Genomic DNA, 23,497 nt, shown 5'->3' with positions numbered 1-23,497 from the left:
GATCATCGCGATCCGCAGCGACTCTTCCAGCGGTTGCCCCGCATTCGACAAACGGTCGAATAAATCTTCCAAAACTACCAAATGGCACTCGAGATCACCATCTTCTGCGAGGTTCACACTGCAAAGCTTTTTCAATAAAGACACACGCGACGTAACCGTGTTCTTTTCGTGGTATGCTTTCAACTCATCCCAGAAAGCTTTAGCACTGTCCGCGTTTTTCACTAAACCGAACTGATTGTCCTCGATACATAAACCGATGGTGGCACGAGCTTTCCGGTCGTCTTTCGTCCACTGATCGGTAACCGGCTCCGGCTTCACATCGCCCACCACATACCAGAGCTCCTCCCTGGTCAGAAGCATCTCCATCCGGAACTTCCAGATCTGCCAGTTGTGGTTGCTCAACCTGGCAAACGCGAATTTGTTCGGCTCCGCCATTTTGTTCTCCCAAACTGAATCACCACAGCAGGAAACAAAATCCAATCACACGCGGCGCGAACACCCGAAACAGGAAAACAGTTTCTCACACTTTCTTCCTAAACTATCCGGAAATTAAATTTCGGATTTCCTCTGGGACCATTACCTGTTGGGCAGAGGTGGACACGGCACAACGGAAGCGAAACACCGAAGAAAAGGAACCGGACAAGGAATGAAACACTTGTGTGAATGAAACGAGATAAACTTTAATACACTTCTGTTCGGGTTGAATATAAACGGATGAATGAAAAAATCAACTGTACTTTGCACTGTTGCTTTGCCTTCTCCTTCTCAATGATGCGCTTTTGGCGCGCTCGCTCGACGGTGCAGTGGGTAGCATTCAGGGTTGCCACCTTGGTTACCACTCACCGAATACTGCACGGAGAGGAAACAGCATTGCATATTCCATCACTCGGTACATTTCAGCACAATTTCAAGTGAGTTGACCAGATAAGAATTGATTTTCTAAAATCAAAATTTTCAATATAAACGATTTTCAAACAAATTTATCACAGATGCTCGTTGAAATAGAGTATAGAAAAATACAAGAATATAAAAATATTTGATTGTTTGGAAAAGTACCATAATTTTCATTATCAAAGTCGTGCCCATACTTTCTGGGACACCATATAGTGTGCTATTAAATCCTTGTATTCTATTCAATATATGTACGCCATCTTGGCAATATAAAACGAAAAAAAAGATTTTTAAATACGTTTACTATTTTTTTTTTTATAAAAGTGACATGTGGTATCTAAAAAGGTTGATCAATCGGTTTTGGACGGTTTTTAGATTTTGATTTACCTCTTTATGAAAGTGTACCACTATAATCAGTTCACAAATATTATCGAAACAAGCATTGATAACTTCCCGCATAGCAAAAAACGCTTTGGCAAATTTTCCAAACAACATTTAAATCATAAATCATACGTTAACTGCTTCCAATATTGTGGCTTAATTGTGTTACTAAAAATATATTTCGGTTTTGTACTGTATCTCACGCTACATCTACTGTATCGCTAACGGTTACCGTATAGCTAATTGCTATCAATCAGTTCCATATAGTCCATATTTGGAAACTATGAATAAATCAACTATTTCTAAACTTACGCGGGTTATATCGGAAATGGTTACAATTTGGCAAAACATTCAAATATGATTGCATACTGTTTAGTATCATGAAAAGTTGTCACACATACATTGAAGTCTTATGGTTTGGTAGTAAACATACCGTACGCGGAGTAGTTATATTGCACTTGTGTGCGTTTTGTGAAATCGGAGAAAATTTTTCACCAGTCAAACTGCCATATTTGTGTTCATTTCTGCGAATCGAGTGTCGAAACTTGTTTGGTAAGATATTTCATGTTAAATTGCTCAAAAAAAACGTACTTAATTTGGTTTCTGTGTTTTCAGAAGTGAAATAAGGAATGCATACTTCTTAGGACTTCAGAGTGGTGCTGCAACATATCTACAGGTAAGTGTTATTATTATTTTTCATCGAAGTCAGAGTTGACAATGTTCTTTTTCTTTTTAAGAGTTTCTGAAAGATGTTTCAACAGCGCCGAAGGATCGTGGAACCAGAATATCACCCCCAATGCTGAATCTAGGCGCTGAATTCAACTTGAACCTGTTTCGCAACTTTCAGCGGAAATAAAGTTTCTGGAGTAGCCCACAGACAAAATACAATCGAGCTAAAGGTGTTGGTCGGAATCCTTACCGCTGATTAGGACGAGATCGATTATGATTGATTTAATATTGTTTAACTTAGTCAATGCAATATTAATATTTGAACATATAAATACAACATTTGTTCGTAGATACACGAATTGACTTGTTTCATTATTATGAATAGGAAAAAAAAATAGAATGGCATAGGGTTAATAAACCGTTGACTACAATAATCCAATAATTTCACAAATTGTAAACGTTTTTATTCAAAATATATTGTTTTACAATTCTAGAACTGTATCTTTTGTGGTAGATTGAGTGAAAAATGGATAGTATGTCTACCATCTGATGAACGGTAAACGAAAAATTTTGTTCGACGAAATCGACGATTTTTTATGGTTACATAACTTAATCGCCTATTCCCCACATTGTTATTTGGCTGATTACCGTTTCCCATACTGGCAAAACAGTCTGTGGTACTGTGGGTATATTGTTACTCTGGATGTTGTTCGGAATGGTTCAGATATTGTTTGGAGTAGTTGTAGACAATATTGGAAACAGTGCTAATATGGTTCATGATTATGCGGGTTATCTAAATCCTTTACGACTTTTATCTCTCATGAGAAGGTGCCGTGCACGGCCATGGCCCCCCTCAAGTCTGATGGCAATTTACGCCCATGATGAGGCGTAGTACATTTTACGAGACGTTTTTGAACAGATGATCGCTTATTTTATGAATGGAATTTTGACAGAAGATGGTATCGTATCGTTAGAAAGTAACAGCAATATCATCAGTGTTGTTTCGTAAAATGGACTATAACTATCGAACTGTCAAATTTCATTTAAAAGTCAAGCGAATCGGTGAAAAAACAAGACGTGATTTTTGATTCTTTTCTGCCTTTGTGGCAACACTGCTTTCTGGAGAGCGCCTTCACGCACAACCTTTTTCACTCACATAGTGTTATGAGATGCACAAAATTCTCCTCTATTCATGTCACACAAACAAAATCGATTGTGATATGCTTAGAAACATATGAAACTGCAGAATTCTTACATGTTTATTGTTGTCTTCATCTGAATATTATTTTTACTTCAATTATTCGGTATTTGTGGAATTCGACAAGCCTTTGTATAAAAGTCTGTTGTTCGTTGTTTGTATGATACAGTTTAAGCGTATGATCAGAGCGGAGAGAGCGCGTGAGAGAAATGCATTTAACCCTCTCGTGTCTAGATTTTGCTGGTGGTGCATGATGCAGCTCTTGGACAGTCTGTCGGTCGCTGTCATCGTCTCTCGGTTCCTCCGTTGAGTTGTGTAAATATTTTCAAGATGGACGGTCGCGTATTTCCGTGGCTCTGCTGCTACTGGCGAATGCAAATCTAAATTCTAGTGTTTTTTATGTGTGTGATGTGGTTTTTTAATTGATGTTCTGCCGAGAAGAACTCAGTGAAGTGTTTTTTAAACGAGAATCGAAACAAAACTTGCGTGAATTTTGTCGTGTTGAACCGAAGTAGGTAGGTGTGAATGTCCGCGATTGACAACCATCATCATCAAAGAAAAAATTGCCGCAGTGTTCCTACGCAACAAGGGGAAAATTCGGCTGTAAAATTTGGATTTTCACTGGTGGACGGAAATCAATTCAATTCAAAGCCATCCAATTGGGTGATGTTCGTAGAAGTGTGACGAATTTATCGGATTGCATTCTGTTCTTTTTCTGTGATCAATATTCTACAATGCCCAGTCCTAATTCTTGCTCTGTTTGGTGAATTTTCGTGAAAAACAAAGGCAGTTCCTTCGGAACAGATGTTTGTGAAGAAGAAATTAAAACGGATGAGTGCTCTGAGAAGTGGAATTTAAAATTAACACCCAATCATCGCGAAAGAAATGGCCCCAGTGGTGTTCGATCGGTTGCAAATCTCGCCCGGGGTATAAGCCGAGAACGGCAGTCACCGAGTGAAAGTGGAGAAAAGTTTCAGTTTCACACATTCAGCCACAGAACGTTTCTACTTCTGATACGAGTGGAACTTGGGGCCGGAAAATAGGTGTGTGCTGCTAGAGTGCGTATTGTGGGGAAAATTTTCACTCTGCGGATGGATGCGATGGATGTTTCTCCTGCTCGGTAAAAATAGACGCCCCACGAGAGGTGAAGTGGCGCAGTGAAGTGAAGTGAGCGAGGAGCGGCAGGAAATTCTGGCCTTTCTGGTGCGTGTTGATTGCTGGATGATTGGGGAAGCATTGTTGGGAGCTAAGCTAAGCTGTCTTTCCGATTTGCAGCGACTTATACTCGGGAACTAACCCGTATTCTACTAGTTTAGTGAGTTTGGGGAGCTGAAAGGAAATTTTCACTTTGGGTGCGCCTCTGGGTGGAAGTTGTGATACGCAGTAAAGCCAAGATTTTCGGATTAGATCGGAACCTGCATGTTGGTGTGATCGTCTTGTTAGTTTTGTAGCGAAGAGTCAAGTGGCAACCAGCGGGAGAACATACAAATCTACAAGAATTGGAGAAGTGCAATTGATTGGAGCAATAAAAGGTAGGTGTGGAAACTCTGATTACCTATAGGCATAATTTGAACATCAAGCCTTTCTCAGTTTTTAAGCACATGATTGGCTGCAGGTCTCTTTTTAGAGACTCGGTCTCTATTTACATGCAAGCCTCTAAAAAGTCTCTTTTTTACTGAAAGGTCTCTCAAATCTGTTTCAGCAAAATAGTCTCTTAAAGTCACTATTTTCTTCTACTTGCGGATCTGCAGTAACTACAGTGTTCTTTCAATGAATTTCCCAAGTTTTTAAAGAATTACGTTGAAGGTTTTTACAAGAACCCCTACATAAATTCCTCATGTAGGTAGTTCCTACGCCGATTTTTTATGTTATTTCTTCGGTCATTTTCATATGTTTTTTTTCGGTTTGAGAAGTTCTTGCAAAGCTTCATCCGATTGCTCTTCCACTTGTTTGTTAGAATATCTTCCAAATTTTTCTACAGTAAATCTCTCAGACGATCTTACAAAGAGTTATTCCAGAGTGTTAAGAAACTTGTTTAGTTGTTTTCCCAGGAAATCCTACTTTTTTTTCTTTTTCTTTTTTCTTTAATCTATAATGATTTTTTTAATCAGACGTTTCTTTCATTCATTCCCACGTAGTTTCACTCTAAAACTGCTGAAGTATTTTTCCAGTGAGTATTCTGAGAAAATGAAGTTTATCCAAAAACTTACACTAGAAATCTCTTTTCTCTTCTATCCTTCCTCAGCATTTCATTTCAGGATTACTGTAAGAGGACTACTCTAAAGATTTCTCCAGAAAAGTCTCTAGTAAAAATTCCATGGATTCTCCAAACTGTTGATTTGAATTGTTCCCATTCTACTTTTTCCAGCGGCTCCTCTCGAGTTTTATTTTTGGAGATTCTTACAGAATAAAAAACTTGAGCATGTTATCCAGGGTTTCGTTTGTTTTTTTTTTCTTATCGATAATTATGCTCTCAATTCACTTAAAGCATTCCTTATTTTAATTCTCAAAAAAGTAGAAATTTTTGAAAACGTTCCTGGTTGAATTATTTGCGCAATGCATTCAGGATTTTTCGGAAGATTCTCTAAATGCAGCTTGGAAATATTTTCTGGCATTATCTTCAGGAATCGTTGGTGAGATTCCTGGTTGAAATCGTCAAAAAAAATTGTGAAAGAAAATTTTGCAGGATATGCCAAAGAAGTTTAAAAAGATAAAATAGATGAATTCATAGTGGTTATCACGCTCAGTGGTGTAAGTACCCTAGTGTTGTGGAACTCAGAGGAAAACAATATGCACTCAGTCTAAATCAGAAAACAGAATCTAGGTTTCATATTGTATAATATTTCCATGTGCATTTTGATAAGTCTGGAAAGCTCAAAAACAAACTATGTACCGTGACATGCTCTATTACCGTGAGGTTAAAAAAACTGAAGTTTCAATCGATCATATAAACATAACGTATGATTATTTTCAAGTCTTCCATGTTTTATATAGTAGACCGTTTTACATATTTTGCATAAAAAATATGATTTGAACCATTTTGAAAATTTTAACCATAGTTACAGATGATGTTGTTAAACATACCAGTATTCCAAATACCGTGCATCTGACCCCGACTGCCGGGTCACATTTTGAAACATCTCTCAATTAAACGAACGAAGCGCATCAAAAATAAAACTTTTCTATCAAACAATGTATTGAGGTTTGCATGATTGATTCGGAAAATAAAATATATATTCACTTCGCCATTTTGGAATTATAACTGCAACACGGTATTTGGAACACATAAGCAACCGTGCCCTAATACCGTGTGTTGGCACCAGGCAATTACATTCATACATTATTTTTGTTTGTTTGTGTATGCAACTTTAGTTCAAGTTTGTCATGGCTTTCTAAATACTACTTAATGTGCCAACGTTTGTGACAATCATTGAGAAAAATAAATAATGTAATATGCTAGAAATCCACATAATTCCCAAATACACGGTATTAGGCAACACACGGAATTAGAGCAGGTCACGGTATGACGAGCGTATGCGAGTGTTGGCGCATTCAAATGTCACTAAGCTTTGTAGAATAAGTTGAAATAGAATTTATGAAAAAGATAAAAAAAACAAATCCTAGAGAAATCTTAAAGTTGTTTCGGAAGATAAGCTATGATTAATTCTTGAATAAGTCCTTAGAGTTTTTAAAAACCTTAGAAACAAAATGGTTCATTTGCTGGATGGCTTTAGGACTTTTCGTCGAATGACATTTGGTCGAATGGCTTTAGAACATTTATTTTTATCGAATGTCGTTTAGTTCAACGAAAATCTGGTTGAAAGCTTATTTTGAAATCATTTATTGAAAGATCATTTGGTAAGATTGATCATTGTTTTGTAAATTTTGCAAAGTTGATAGATAACGTATTTTTTTAAATAATCTGATGTTGTTGAATAAAATAACGTATTTATTTTAATGATCTGATATTGTTAAATAAAAAATGGGACATTTTATGTATTATTTTATTTGTAATTTGAAGTTCTGCCAAAATCTAAGATTTCAATCAATATTCAAATGTACATTGACTGAAATATTTAGCTCTAGGGAATTTATTATTCTTTTGAAATACAGTCATCTCTCCCTTACTCGATATTTCGTATCTCGATATCGAGTTAGAGAACCATAGTAAAAGTTGGTTTTCATGGCTACCTCGATGGTCCCTTGGATCGCAGTTGCATTGATTTTGTGTTCTGTAACTCGATACCTCCCTAACTCGATGGTCCCTTCAATATCGAGTAAGGGAGAGATTACTGTATCATCATTTTTTGAAAAACTGCTCAACAAGCTATTTTTTTACTCAACTATGTTAACATGTGTTTTTGTTTATTATTCTTTTGAAATGTCATCGTTCTCCGTAATAAACTGCTAATCTTCATCTGATGGAAGCATTTGGAGAGAGTGCTCGTGATATTTCTTTAAATTCCGGGTCTTGCAGCTCACGGACGTAGGTAGGATTTTTAAATACGGAAATCAGAATTGAAACGGCAGGATAAAATTGCTTTAAGGAAAATCTTTAGGATGAAGTGAATGATAGGTGTCGGTAACTCTACGTATGGCCAACTGTCTTATTGTATTGTGACATTCAGCTTAACAACATTCCACGAGCAAATATATGGCTTTGTTGACAGTGTTGATGTTCTCGGGTGAATAACAGAGTTTCCAGTAGAAGCTTTGAATTATTAAAATGAAAATTGTGCTAATTCTATGAATTAGCTTGTTTCCATTTAAGATCAGCTTATCTCAAATCGCAGAACATGCCTGAACGAAAAAGCAGCATGAAACGTCTAAAATGCAAGAGGTTGATCAATTGGAAAGAGCGTCCATCAATTTTAATAACAAAATTTTGCTAATCGCATATAGATTTTCGGTAAACTGGCTGATATTTTTTCAAATACTCAATCAATCTTGTATTGACGGTAAAATGCTATAATATGCTTTCTGTTGCAACTAAACCTTATCGACCAAATGTCCATTCGACGAAATGGCCGTTCGTCCAAATGTACTTTCGACCAAACGTCATTCGACTAAATGTCATTCGACCAAATGTCTTTCGACCAAATGTATCAGATTTGATATTTCAGAAGATAGGCTTAGATTAATTCTGGAATAAGTCCTTAGAGTATTTAAAAACCTTTAAAACAAAATGGTTCATTCACTGGAAAAAGGGTAAATATTTCAATAGTTGAGGTACTAAGCTCGATTCAACTTCATTTAACTGTTCAAAAGTCAAGAAGCGCAATGAATGTACCGAACCCAGATACCTTCAGCATGGCTTTGCTTCGTAGCCGCGGACTCTAACCACTCGGCTAAGGAAGGCCCCTGAAGAAATTTCTGCTCCAGTCATAAAAAGTGATTGGAAAACAAAGTGCAAAAATTTCAATTTCTGAATTTGAAGCATAAAAATTAAGAATTTTCGATTTCTTCGATAAACAAAGCAAGGGTTTGATATTGCTTAAGTGGAGCGGAGAAATGGACCTTACAAAATAGTGAGTTCTTGTGTTGTTATATTCGGCAACCCACGATTGACGAAAATTTTGTAAGCATTGATTTCATTATTCAAGGAATATGCTGAGTAAATTGAAGGTAACTCTTGTTCCATTGATAAATTGTAACAATGACAATAAGTTAGTGCTGCCGGAAATACCCTCAGGGTGCCAAAGCCATAATTTACCCTATGTAATATTGGTTGAGAAAAGTATCATTACTTGTGCTCACTTGCAGAAAGTCTGCTGATACTTTTTCAGCTATGTAAGTGCAAAACCAACAGACTTTCATTAAATTGCAATCTATAAGTCAATTAGGGGCCCAGATAGCCGTAGCGGTAAACGCGCTGCTATTCAGCAAGACCAAGCTGAGGGTCGTGGGTTCGAATCCCACCGGTCGAGGATCTTTTCGGGTTGTAAATTTTCTCGACTTCCCAGGGTATAGAGTATCTTCGTACCTGCCACACGATATACGCATGCAAAATGGTCATTGGCATAGTAAGTTCTCAGTTAATAACTGTGGAAGTGCTCATAAGAACTCTAAGCTGAGAAGCAGGCTCTGTCCCAGTGGGGACGTAACGCCAGAAAGAAGAAGAAGAAGAAGTCAATTGATCATAATAATAGATTCCCATTACAAATTTCAATGACAGCCATCTTCGTCTTAAGAATAAATTTCTGGAAGAGTATTTCGTTGAATCTCAGAAGTAATTTCTGCAAGTATTCTCAGAAAGAATCCTGGGCCAACTCTTAAAGGTATCCTGAACAAGAATCATTGAGGGATTCGTAAGGGAATAACTAGCTGAATAGAAATAGAAACCACATTGACACACCTGACACATTGATTAACTCCTTATGATATTTCCGAATAATATCATGAAAAATACTAGTTATAGAATCCCCAGAGATATTCACAAAAGTGAATCCAGAGAAATGTCTTGTTCGATTATGAAAACAAATGTGTACAATCTCTATTAAAAAGCCTCTTAGCGTATTCCCTGCATCCAATGACGACTCGTAACCTCACTTTTGACCTGTTCAACGACTCTAAAAAGGTTAATTTCAGCATATCCATAAAAATGGAATGGTGTTTGTATGTCACGAATTGGCTTGAGAACAGGTCAACGAAATTGAATGATTCTTTCTTCGATTAGTTTGCATCATAAATCGGCCTGCTGGTTATCAATTGAACTTTTGCCGGGCTAATTAGTTTAGGATTCAAAACATTTTGCATTTAATTGGATTTGTCATTTCAAGTACCGTTTTGTCTCAAATTCCAAACAGACTCATATTCCGAACTCTCAGTTTTTGTATAAAGGTTTGCTTGAAATCTTTCGCTGAAATAAGTCATCAAATTACAAGAAAATAGTAGTCAATTGCAATTCAATTTTACCGCCATTTTATACCTCGGGAGAAGTTATGATTATCTAGTTCGAGACCTGTAGAACCAGCTCTGATAAATTTATTTGCGAAATTATCCATTTGAACACGATTAATTCGTAATGTTCGAAATTTGAATCAAGGTGTTCGGAATACGAGACAGAATGAACACAGTGTTCGGCATTCGAATCAAAATGTTGTTCTACACTTTTACGTAAAAAACAATACTGAACAGGTTTAAACAAACCTTTTTATCGGTACACCCAACAACTAACAGTTTGACTTAGCGGGAATATTGGAATTTTTACAAATATCAACTTATTTAAGCCTGTCAGATGCATTTGAAGTCACTGTTGGCCTTAAAAGTTCGGATTATGAGTAAAAACGGTAGCTCTCTTATTGATAGAGGCAAATTTGTAGCTAAAAATTCATGATTATCTATCCGTTGGACTGCTTGTTTTGAGGTTAGGGAATCGCCGTTAACATCTTCTGTGTTGGGCTCTTATTGTTCCTCTTTGGCTCTTGTTTAGCCTCTTTAAAGACCACCTTTTAAAATTCCTTCAGAAACTGAGTCGCTACTAACCCTTAATGTTGGATTGGAAATCTAACTATGATATACAGGTATACCTTGATCAAGTGGACATCGTTAATCTGCTGAAGTTACGAAATTTCATGTATTTTGACCATTTGTAATGAATAGGGTCCTAAAACTTGTTTTTATCTGACATTATGGAAGGGACATGGAAAACAGAATACACCCAAAAAAATGAGTCAACAAAATCACAAAAATAGGAAAGCAATATTTTTTGGACTTAAATAAACGAAAAGTATTTAAACATTGATTAAACATGTGTTTTGGCCTGAACTTGGGATTTGCTACTGAAATTGGGACAGAGCTTTAGGACCCTATTCAATGAAATTTAGTCTACTCATTCAGAATGCATTTTCAGAATTTTCGCAACACGTACGGTTTTTTAAAACATTTCACAAAATTCTACAATTTTTGGGAAACAACCGAATATATGTGCTCATAATTGCTGTTTAAAATTTAGCTGTTTGACTTCAGCTAGCTCATTCATTCCCTCAAACTTTTTTAGATCGCGTCGAATTTTTTGGTAAAAAAGTACTTCTATCACAAATTTACATAATAAATATAAATATAAATAAAATATTTGTTTGCTTCGCGGACGACATGGATATTATTGGGAGAAAATTTGAAACGGTGGCAGATTTGTTCACCCGCCTGAAACGCGAATCAACAAGAGTCGGGCTAATGGTGAATGCGTCGAAAACAAAGTACATGCTGGTTGGCGGAACTGAGCGCGACAGGACCCGCCTAGGAAGCAGTGTTACGATAGACGGGGATACCTTCGAGGTGGTGGACGAGTTCGTCTACCTCGGATCCTTGTTGACGGCTGACAACAATGTTAGTCGGGAAATACGAAGGCGCATCATCAGCGGAAGTCGTGCCTACTATGGGCTCCAGAAGAAACTGCGGTCAAGAAAGATTCACCCCCGCACCAAATGCACGATGTACAAAACGCTCATAAGACCGGTAGTCCTCTATGGGCATGAGGCGTGGACTATGCTCGAGGAGGACTTGCAAGCTCTTGGGGTTTTCGAACGCCGAGTGCTAAGGACGATCTTCGGCGGCGTGCAGGAGAACGGCGTGTGGCGGCGAAGGATGAACCACGAGCTCGCTCAACTCTACGGCGAACCCAGTATCGTGAAGGTAGCTAAAGCTGGAAGGATACGCTGGGCAGGGCATGTTGCAAGAATGCCGGACAACAACCCTGTAAAGATGGTGTTCGCCACGAATCCGGTCGGAACAAGAAGGCGTGGGGCGCAGCGAGCTAGGTGGATTGATCAGGTACACCAGGACCTGGAGAGCGTGGGTCACAGGCGAGGATGGAGAGAAGCGGCCATGAACCGAGGGAATTGGCGAAATATTGTTGGCGAGGCTTTATCAAGATAATTGATGTAAAGCCAAATAAGTAAGTAAGTATAAATAAAATAATTTAATATGTCAGTCCACAACACGATATTCTGTATTTCGGTCTTTTCAAATTTCCATCCATATGCTCTCCATTAGTCGATATTTCCATAACTCGATATCAACACTAGTCAATGTCACGTGAGAGGTAAATTATGACTCGATACGAATTTAAAAATCCATCTTATCTGGGGAAACTTGGAATAATTCTTGTTTAGAAGTGAATAAATACTTGCAAGTTGTTAAGATAGTTGGAAAACATGAAAATAAATATATTGATTGTCAGTAAAAATAACATGAAATTTTCAGCAAACTAAAAAAAAAATAAAAAAAAATAGTTCTAAAAATATTTTCAATAAAATTATTCTGCATTCTTACAGAAGTGATCATAACAATTTTGAAAATACAACGAATTTTTCCTTTGTTTTATTTTATATGTCGGTGTTTTCTATAAGTCGATGGCCCCTGAATATCGAGTTATGAAGAGTCGACTGTATGTATATCATTGAGCAATTTCGAGAAAAATGATTTTTTTTACAAAATTTCGAATTTTCATGTAACTTTTATGATTTTGAACTAAAAAAACTGCTTTTGAAAATTCTCAAATTGAAAACGAATACAGAGGCAGTGATGCTGGTGGGGCCCTGTTGATTTTGTAATTTATAGCAATTACACGACATTTGTGGGCCTTTTTACCACTTTAAATCGACTTTAGTTGTACATTAATGCTTACCTGTATGTATGTACACCTTTTATAAATTGCAGCTTGAGCAGAATGGTTACTTGGGATGACCAAATATTTGTCATATTGACGAATAAAACTTGATTGATCTGACTTCGACTGTTCCGGAAATTCTCACATCTTCCTCTACCATGTCACCCTATAATCATCATCCAGGCACTGCAAGGCAAAGGAGAAAAAAAAACATAAAAATCAAAAACACATTACAGCACATCTGTTGCACATTTGTGCGCATTCCCTTCTTCCGCGTGAAAACCGACAGTTTCGGGTTTGCTGGGCTCTTGCCCATTATGCAATTCGGTGCGACCTAGTATGAAGCTTGTCTTTTTCCCACTGTGACACACATTGGAGCTATGAAGCTGTACGGTTTCGGGAAAGGATGTCAAATTCAATAACACATTATCCAATCGTTTCGATACACGTGCACAGATCTCGCATTGTCAGTTGAGGTCGATGGGATTTCGATGTCTCTTTGATAATTCTTAAGAAGGAAAGAAATCCTGGGATGATATGATATGAGAGTGAAGCTATCTCTGTACAAATGTCAAAATTTGAAAACCTAATTTCAATTGACTAGATTGATTAAAAAACTATTGTTGTTATTAGACAATCGTGAATAATTGCAACAAGTTCATGAATTTGATTTGAATTAAATTTGATTTGCTAATAAAATTAGTTATTACCCCTATCACTCAGACGCTTTATTGCATTACGGAACCTAACCTATTTGCTTTTTTTATATCAGTATAGTTGAATTTTATCTTTAAATTTTCTCGAGATTGGATTTTTTTATTTTTTTTCGAGATCGGAGAATTGAATTACTTGCTGTAGTTTTATGGCCAGGAACTACAGTTTTTGCAATACGAAAGGATAGTATTTCGGAGTTTTTGTTGTGCACTGATACACATATGTTAATGAAAACTATCGGCCATAAACTTCGGTTGGACAATGTGTACAAACCAAACTATTATGAAATTGAATAGAAGCTTTCGTTGATAATTAAAAATTATATTCTCATTGGGTTTTATCAAAATGTCCAGCGATCTTTTTTTTTCAATAAAGACGTAAGTAACCATTCTCTAGCTTCAGTAGACCGGATTCATAAACCTTAGAGGTAGTTTTATTCACAATAGGGTCCTAAAGGCCTGTCCCAATTTTAATGCCAAACGCTTAAGTTTATGCCAAAAACACATGTTTACTCAATTTTTTAGTGTTTTTCTTTTGTTTAAGTCCAAAAAAACATTTTTTTAGATTTTGTCACACTCCTTGGCTTAAACTCAAATTTTGGGTGTATTTTGCTTTCCGTGTCCCTTCCGAAATGTCAGACAGGAACAACCCCAGTGTTAAAACTAAAAGCCCTGTGGTGTTTTTGTCGATTAAGCGAACGTCAAACATGATCAAAAGTGTCAAGGTTCATTTATGGACCCAATTTTTAAATTAAAGTTTAAATATGTTGTAGCCCCTTATTTGAGTGGGAAAAATTGCTAAAATAGTTGCAGTAACATGCTCTTTCGTGTCATTAAATAAAAACAAGATTTCATTAAACATTTTAGGACCCAATTATTTAAAATTAAGAATATTGAAGAGTATTCCATCGCACAAAATAAAAGGCATTCTTGTAAAAGAGAAAAACTTAAATAAAAAAGAAGCATTCCCGATATCGTTTCGGAATTTCGAACAAGCATCACCCAACCGGTTACCAAGTTACCTACTTATGGGACCAACAAAAGCGCGCTCCTCCAAGCGGAACCGGCCGATTCGGGTCTCCAACCTACAGCTGCTGCTGTTCGTCGTCGTTCCAGTACATGAATATCCGGGTGCAGCAGCCCAGTCATGTGGATGCGACGCTACACCAGAGGGCTCTTTTCCGTTTTTTGTAGTTCTTGACGGACGGTGACGAAGAGGGGGAAACTGTCGGATTGCTGTTCGACTCTGTGTTGGCATGTTGCTTTGTTATATGTTTTCTTCGGGAGGGATGCAAGATCTAGGGAGGACGAGTACACGACGGTGGTGTGACGTCGACGTGTGTAGCTTCTTTTTTTTCGATTCGTAGGGGGGAATTAAGGTCAAATGGTCCATACAAGACCCTCCAAATACGTCTATGACAGATAGCTAACTCGGAAAGACTCCAAGGTATCATATTTAACTTAACAAATGGTCTCTAAAGTCCAATTTTCTCAATCCTGGATTGAAATTCAGAGGAAGCTCCAGTGAAACATTTAGAAATTATTACGCAAATATTCTATAGGGGTTTCAGGAATTTCTTCTCAGATATTTTTTTAAGAAAATTACTAAATAAAAATTCCAGGAATTGTTTAATGAAGTTCCTTGTAAGCATGAAGTTCTTTTTAATGTTGAAGAGTATTTCCGATCTGATCCAAAACTGAATTAGACATTTCACCCCTCCCTCCCCTTATTGAAGATAATCGACAGCCACGAATTGGGCATTTGGTGCTGATGGATGTTGGAGTTGATAGGCCCTTGTCAAAAGGGGGCTGGTGGAAGGGCGATGAGTCATGGTCAGAACGAGGGGAGAAAGTTTGCCATCAGAAAAAGGGATTAGGCTGCAGCGAGTGTCGACATGTGACCCGAATCCCGTGACACGGCTAAGTAGTACACAGATAGTGATAAGTAGGTCACGTCTCTGTCGACGAGAGGCTGGAGGGAGACCGAAGTGTGGAGTCGAATATGTTGGACGCATATTAAAAACGGGGATAATTGCATAGAATGACAACACACTGCGTAGAATCGTTCGGCTCCGGAACCGGTATGGGAAGCTGGAGCTGTCATGAAAATGGTGGAGATGAAGGTTTTTTTTTTTCATGGAGAGGCTTGTGCTCAGTGGGAATGGGATGTCAAGATCCAGTGCAGCTCAGGCTTAAAATGAGTCGACATCCAGCGATCCGTGGAGGGAACCTAATCTGTTTACCAAGCTGCTTTCAACCAGGGCACTCGCATCAGGGTTGATATGACACAACAATCAAATCGTTGATTTGAGGCCTCTAAAAAATCCAAAAAACTTTCGAAAACTGAAGACATTGGGACCTTTCTTAGCCTAGTGGTAAAGTCCGCAGCTACAAAGCAAGGCCGTGCTGAAAGTGTCTGAGTTCGATAACCCATCGATCAGGATCTTTTCTAAAGCAAAATTCTGGACAAACATTTCAAAAAAGCCCATCGACATTGGTAAACATTGGCTTTGCAAGACGCTGTTGAGCCCAATTTAACTCGAACACGCTCACCAATACCACTATCAGGAAGAGCTAACACCAATCTTTCTGATAGTGGTGTTAGTTTCCGTGGGCGGGCTCAAAAGGGCTCAACAGCAACTTTTCTAAAAAAAGGCTCAAGACCTCTTGGGCCCTTTTCAAATGTTTGTCCAGAATTGCTTGATTTTCCTGAGCATAGTGTATCATCGTACCTGCTACACGATATACGAATGCGAAATGCCATGTTTGGCAAAGAAAGCTCTCAGTTTTTATCTGTGGAAGTACTATTAGGACACCAAGTTCCTGAAAGAACTTGAGCAGAAAGAAAAAAATAATTTAGGAAGTTCTCGGGTTGTTTTAAGAAATCTTAAGCGAAAACAAAGTAGAAGCTTTTAGTACTTCTACTAGTACTAGTACTTTTTAGGACATGTAATTTCTTGATGATTTCTGTATAATTTTCTGTCAGATGTTTTGAAAGGATCTCAGTAAAATATTCAGGAAAATTTCTTCAAAATCTCAGCAAGACTTTTCAGTGTGAATCCGCCCAGTAATGTGATAGAAATTCATATTGGAATTCCACCTAGAGAAGGAGATTTCAGTGAATGCATTTCGACACTGATCTTTCATTGAGGATTATTTGCGATTATCGTTGCTGTCTTCACATTATTACAGAAACCCGAAACACAATTGTAACTCAGCAATTACAACAATTCTAAGGATGCCTTCCAGAATTTATCCTTACATCGCCTTAAGAAGAGATTACCTGCGAGTCCTCTAAAATTTCCAAATCTTTAAAAATGTCTACACATTTATGCAGCATTTTTGCCATCTTTTTATTACAATCTTGTAAACTACTCATTAGACAGTTTCACAAAAATCAAAATTTCTGGGATTCAACCAGTCACCCCTAAGTCCTAGTTGCAATACTAAAACAAACTACCAGACAAATTTTCATCCAATTTGGAGAAGATTAGGAGGTGCCTCAAGTCGAATTTGTGTTTTTTGGCTATTTTTTACATTCAAAAAATTCTAACAAGAATTGGGAAAAATGAAAATTAGAATGAATACCACTAGTTGAACGTATTATTAGTACTTTACAACTTTTGAGAACACTGTATGCCGATAAGAGATGGTTTTGACCTAATAAAATTGATTTCTGTTCATTAAAGTACCTGTAAAACATACATTTCTCTACAGTTTTTGTTCTACGAGATTCTAAACCTCATGCCTAATCATAAAAGTTCAATCGTAGTATCATTCCTTTGTCATTTCTGAACATTATTGTAGTACATCATTTTTGTCTCCGAATTACAGATAAATTGTAAAAAATCGTCGGAAATACGACATTCCTCATTCCCCTGCATTTAGAGCTGCTGCTAAATGGCGCAATTGCTGACATGTTACAAAATTGAACATAGTAGCTTTGCTTTTTCAATGATGGATGATGATTGAAGAAAACATCTAGCAAATGTCATCAACGCAGTCGTGCTTCAAACAACATTCGCATTTGATGCCAAGCAATTACATATGTGATATAGCCCCGAGGTCAAGCTTCTCGACTACTGATCTTGAGGATCAGAGTTTGATTACGGGAGTTCATTTAGAGTGTTCTTTTTTTCCAATGGACCAAATGACTTGAGGCCAACAAATTTCATCACGATTCATTGTTCAAAAGTGCATCATGTGGCTGAGTTTTAATCAATAGAACTCACAAAAATCTCCCACTCCTAAGCGAATGAAGAGAAATGCTCAAGTAGTGATTTGCGCCTTTAGTCTTTTTGCTAATAAACATTGGTTTCACTCTAAAAAAAAGAAACATAATTGAACTTCGATTCTCAAGATCAGTAGTCGAGAAGCTTGACCTCGGGGCTATATCACATATGTAATTGCTTGGCATCAAATGCGAATGTTGTTTGAAGCACGACTGCGTTGATGACATTTGCTAGATGTTTTCTTAATCATCATCTTCTTCTTCTTCTTCTTCTTTCTGGCGTTACGTCCCCACTGGGACAGAGCCTGCTTCTCAGCTTAGTGTTCTTATGAGCACTTCCACAGTTATTAACTGAGAGCTTACTATGCCAATGACCATTTTTGCATGTGTATATCGTGTGGCAGGTACGAAGATACTCTATGCCCTGGGAAGTCGAGAAAATTTCCAACCCGAAAAGATCCTCGACCGGTGGGATTCGAACCCACGACCCTCAGCTTGGTCTTGCTGAATAGCTGCGCGTTTACCGCTACGGCTATCTGGGCCCCTTTCTTAATCATCATCCATCATTGAAAAAGCAAAGCTACTATGTTCAATTTTGTAACATGTCAGCAATTGCGCCATTTAGCAGCAGCTCTAAATGCAGGGGAATGAGGAATGTCGTATTTCCGACGATTTTTTACAATTTATCTGTAATTCGGAGACAAAAATGATGTACTACAATAATGTTCAGAAATGACAAAGGAATGATACTACGATTGAACTTTTATGATTAGGCATGAGGTGTATGTTTTACAGGTACTTTTATGAACAGAAATCAATTTTATGAGGTCAAAACCATCTCTTATCGGCATACAGTGTTCTCAAAAGTTGTAAAGTACTAATAATAGGTTCAACCAGTGGTATTTATTTTGATTTTCATTTTTCCAAATTCTCGGTAGAATTTTTTGAATGTAATAAATAGCCAAAAACACAAATTCGACTTGAGGCACCTCCTAATCTTCTCCAAATTGGATGAAAATTTGTCTGGTAGTTTGTTTTAGTATTGCAACTAGGACTTGGGGATGACTGGTTGAATCCCAGAAATTTTGATTTTTGTGAAACTGTCTACTACTCATCATCTGATTCTACAGAATTGTTTGCTATTTCTCCTATATTTCTGAGTTTCTCCAAAAAATCCAGAATTTCTTGCAGGAATATCTGCTGTAGGCAAACTTTCACATTTGCGAAGATCCATATCCTCTCATAAACCGCCGTGTTTATGCCAGAGGCCCGACGTAAATTCCTAAAAATGTTGAGCCAATTCCAAGCACCTACCATAATGATATTACCTTCCAAATTCACTCAGGTGAGACCATCTCAGCACCGCTATGTTGCTTCGATTTGATTGGCAAAACATAGCAAATCCTCTTTTTTATCACATCCTACTAATCCTCCATCCATCGGTAACAACATACCAGGAGAATCCCACTCGTTACTTTGTTTTTGCGCGGACACATTCTCTCTACCGCTACGTTCACCAACACATAACCTCAAAAAATCTATATCTCCCAAGACAGTTAAGAACCCAAACAGGTTTACTCCGCCTTATGCTCCTAGTCGATGTTGTTCCCTCCAGATGCTTGCCGGTAGATTTTTATGGACGAAGGAAACCCGGATGAAGGAAAACGAAGCAGCCCACCACAACAAACTAGAAAGGAGATACAGCGAGTAAGCAGGAAAATAGTCATAAAACAAGTTGATATATTGAAATGGTGATACGAAAACCTGCTCCGAAAATTGTTTATTGCGTCGATTCGATTTCTGGAGACGCAGACCATGCATAGACTGGATGAACTGGCGAGACGTCCAGTTTCTTCGTTCCAAAAATTTAGGCAATTTGCGTCCATTCCCAAACGAATCCGATTCGGGACGACGGAATGAACCGAATTGGCCATTTCAAGGCAACCCAAACAAAATATATGATGTCTTAATTGAGGCACCCAATTAGTAGTCGTTGATCGCGTGCGTGATCTGCGGAGGGGGAGGTCTCAATCTCAATTGAAGGAAAAAATTGGATCAATCAGACGTGTCGGTATATCAGCCCACTATGGGTCGGGAATGGAGATTTCACGAAAAAAAATTCAAGCACTTTCATAATGAATAAAAATAGTAATAGTATAGTCATGCGGAGCCCAGATAGCCGTAGCGGTAAACGCGCAGCTATTCAGTATGACCATGCTGAGGGTCGTGGGTTCGAATCCCGCTGGTCGAGGATCTTTTCGTAAAGGAAATTTTCTCGATTCCCAGGGCATAGAGTATATTCGTACCTACCACACGATATACACATGCAAAAATGGTCAATCGGCAAAGAAAGCTCTCAGTGAATATCTGTGGAAGTGCTCATAAGAACACTTATTTGAGAAGCAGGCTTTGTCCCAGTTGCAAACTACGCAAAAAAAAAGTAAAATACGCAAGCGAGTGATGTTTGAAAAAAAAAGTATTCTGAATTAAATTGTTTGTTGGGATTAAAAAAAAATGTTGATTGGGGTATTTTTTATCAAAAAACCTGCAAAAACAATTTTTGAATATTTTTTTCAGTATCAAGATACAGCATAAACTCTCATGGAATACTTTGAAATGCTGAAAATGTGATCAACAAGTCATAATTGTTTTGACAACTGCAGTACCCGTTCGATTTTCCTAACATGTTCAAAGATTTCAAGATTTCATGCCAAAATCAAACCGTGCCAAAATCGAACGAGCAGTGTGCTTATTAACAATATTTATCGGTATTCCAAAGTATATTTTCATTTTATTCATAAGGGCGCGCTATTAAAACCTCAAAATGCTATCTTTTTACAAAACCTGTGGCAAATTCATAATATCACAGAATCATTGAAAAAAATGGAATAAATAATATGAATTACTTACTTTGCTGATGCGATATTTCTGACAACGATTTTCCAATTTTCTTCATTACGATTCTCTGATCTAGCCATCTGATGCTGCCTTTATTAATTATATTTTTCTTCTTAATGATATTTTTGATATGATATTTTTGAAAACGGCAAAGGATTTAGCAACCCTCAATTTATTAAATAGCGGTATTTCGGTGCTTGAGACAAAAACGTGTTCCGCAGTGTTATTCATTATGCATCATATTCTACTACTGGCAAACAATTGAAGTTTGATGTGTCGCATGATATGGATTGCAATCATCGAATTGACATCCTTCTTAATCGAATTTTGGTCCCCAATTAATGCTCCAGCAACCGGTTTCAAGGTATCCGGAACCGTCCAAAACGGTTCCAAATGAGTTGCAAGAGTTGGAATATATATACTAATTGTTTATGATTTAGTTACAAACATAGGTAGACATCCGTGTAAATCTGGAACCGACCGTCCGTCTTGGGTTCTGCAATTTGTGGAAATTAGAGTCAAAAGATTACGCAAACTTACTTAATTTAATGCTAGCAAGCCTAAATGCGCCTTAAATTTTGTCCCGATATACGGCTGTTTGAAACTTCGTATTCGGTTGTTAAAAATGACACGTCTAGAACGTAACGCTCACGTGGAGCAAAATCAAAACATGTTGTGCATTCGAAATGCTGATTAACAGTCGAAAACTTTTGAGTGGCAGTCCATTAGCTATTTTAAGGCAGCTAAGCAATCAGTATGCTCTTAAGGCAGTTAGCATACACGGAAATAAAATCTGATTCCCAAATCGTGATTTATAGGTCATGAAATTTATAATTTGATTAGGTCATGATTCCTCATAAACGTAACATCCAAACTGACTAAAAATCATCATCATTTCAACATGTTAAAGTGGTAGAGTGGTATGGTCCGGAACTCTCATTCAGAAGGTTCTTGGTTCGAATCTCTCTTTATTTTTTAAATATTGTCGATCATAAACGGATGACGCATGATTTTAGGCATGTGATTCATAATTCCGAACAATCCGCAGCAAAAACATAACGCGTGTATTGCGTTACAGCAATTTGACATATGATATCCAAATCAGTCCAAATCATGGTGTATTTTCAGCTGAAAACACTCTGAAATCATGATATCATGAGTCATAATCTTGTTTTTGGATCTGATTTCTACCCGGGTAAGTAGTACAATTAGAAGGCTGATCTTATTGAAATGCTTATTGGTTACCTGAGTAGTTATTAGAAATAGGTCAGAGACGCAAAGCCTAATTTTGTTTGTTTTTATGTAATTTTTGCCAGTTATTTTTATTCCGTTTTCCTGGCAGCACTGCTTTTGAGGAATTCAATGCACTTTTGTAGTTTGTACAATGCGTAACTATGCAATTAAGTAAATTTAATTAGAAAGGCAATATTTAATTAATTAATATCAACATGCTAAAACTCCTTTATCATATCAGTTAAAAAAGTTTTTTTTATTTAATTGATATAATAAAATCATGTTTTAATTTTTTGAAATTTGTCAGCGTGAAACTGATAATCACTCAAAGTTTGAACACTTGGAATAAATTAACATTGTAATGTCGTTGCGCTAAACATCTGTTAACACCTCAATTGTTTTAGGTGGTAATACTATTTTGAAAAGGAGTGTATGTGTAGTTTAACAAGAAGTTTTTGAACTTTAATCACAAAATTTCAAATCCTAGCCCATAGCGACAGTCGGTGTTTGTTTGATTTAGATGAAAACCCGGCTGATGCACACAGCTGCTGGCTGGCTGTGGAGCTGTGTGCAACATATCGTGCCTTTTGTTGTTATTATGATTTATTATTATTTTTTTCGCTGAATTTTTAAATTGACTTGAAATTTGATTCGAACCGCGCTACTGGCTGGTCGCCATGGCTGCAGCAGCGTCGTATAAACAACGGGCTAATAATACGATAATCAGCGTCGCGTCATTCAATGCCGGAGGTTTCGTTGGGTTTTGGGTTCTCGCGACTCGGCAACCGGAGTTTGGTAGTAAACAAAGGATCAACGAAAGAAATAATTTGTTATAATTTCATTGGCGTCGAAGCATGGAAAACGGGTGCCGCCGCCAGTTGAGATAGGGAAGTAATTTCAACAAAGTAATTTTGTGGATTTTCTTGGACCGAGAGAATGCTTTGTTTACGAAACCAAGCGTTGACTCCCAAACATGTCGGCGGCCTGATTGACAAGTTGTGCAAGGGTTCGAACCTAGGCCAAGCTAACTAGATAGCCAATCTCGAACGGGTTGTTCAGTTGGTAGGCAGTGCGATTAAACAGTGGCCTAACGAAACAAGTTCTATTTCGCGATGCGGCCCCATGTTCAATTTTATCTTTCATCATCCTTTACGCAAGTAGGGCAGCTGATCCGCTGGTTTGGTATGGAATTTGTTTTACAGTAATACAGAGGATGATGAAACATGAAAATTGACCTCGTTGCCGTGATTAAAATTAATTGCCTTATCTTTTGCTCTTGGTCGTGAATAGGACAAGTGTGAAGCGGTAGTTTCGATTAGGTAAAAGCTAAAGAAATTACAATCGTTTTAGCAAATACTTAAGGCGCAGTTGAAGGATAACTTGATGATTGACGTTTATTTTATAATTTTTAGAAATGTATCTATAATCTGAAGATGAAGACATCAGGAAAGGTTAAGGAATAAAGAGTCTGAAACACAAAATACGCTTTAAAAAAAATTGGATGAAAACTTGTTTTGATATTGGGGAGGTAACAAGTTCAACCCCAGACTTTTCGAAAATTGCGAAATGGTCTAACATCGACGATCTTACAAGTAATTTGTCGAGTAAATCTCTCGAATATTTACCTAGGAATTCCACGATGAATCAAACTTCGAATCCGTCAAGGATGAAAC

The 23,497-nt window shown here is 37.4% G+C and overlaps 1 protein-coding gene and 1 long non-coding RNA gene across 5 annotated transcripts in view; both read left to right on the top strand.

Moving 5' to 3' along the window:
• The first annotated feature begins 1,485 nt into the window (after nt 1-1,485).
• On the top strand, nt 1,486-2,201 carry LOC110676032. The gene is made up of 3 exons (XR_002500016.1): nt 1,486-1,824; nt 1,888-1,948; nt 2,010-2,201. It is a non-coding gene; the product is annotated as an uncharacterized LOC110676032 (long non-coding RNA).
• A 1,218-nt stretch (nt 2,202-3,419) lies between these two features.
• The window catches only part of LOC5568922 (GTPase-activating protein CdGAPr), a 203,000-nt gene continuing 182,922 nt past the window's right edge, over nt 3,420-23,497 (top strand). The window contains exons 1-2 of one of the 4 annotated variants that reach the window (XM_021847505.1): nt 3,420-3,650; nt 4,415-4,671. The gene's annotated coding sequence lies outside the window, so the exon portion shown is untranslated. Of the gene's footprint in view, nt 4,672-23,497 lie in introns of all 4 variants that reach the window. The other 3 variants (XM_021847504.1, XM_021847503.1, XM_021847506.1) reach the window with 3 other exon arrangements.

The sequence above is a fragment of the Aedes aegypti genome, chromosome 2 (genome assembly GCF_002204515.2).
Source record: "Aedes aegypti strain LVP_AGWG chromosome 2, AaegL5.0 Primary Assembly, whole genome shotgun sequence".
NCBI classification, from domain to species: domain Eukaryota; kingdom Metazoa; phylum Arthropoda; class Insecta; order Diptera; family Culicidae; genus Aedes; species Aedes aegypti.
Note: the sequence above shows the minus strand (reverse complement) of the source record. Positions and strands in the feature narration are given on the sequence as shown.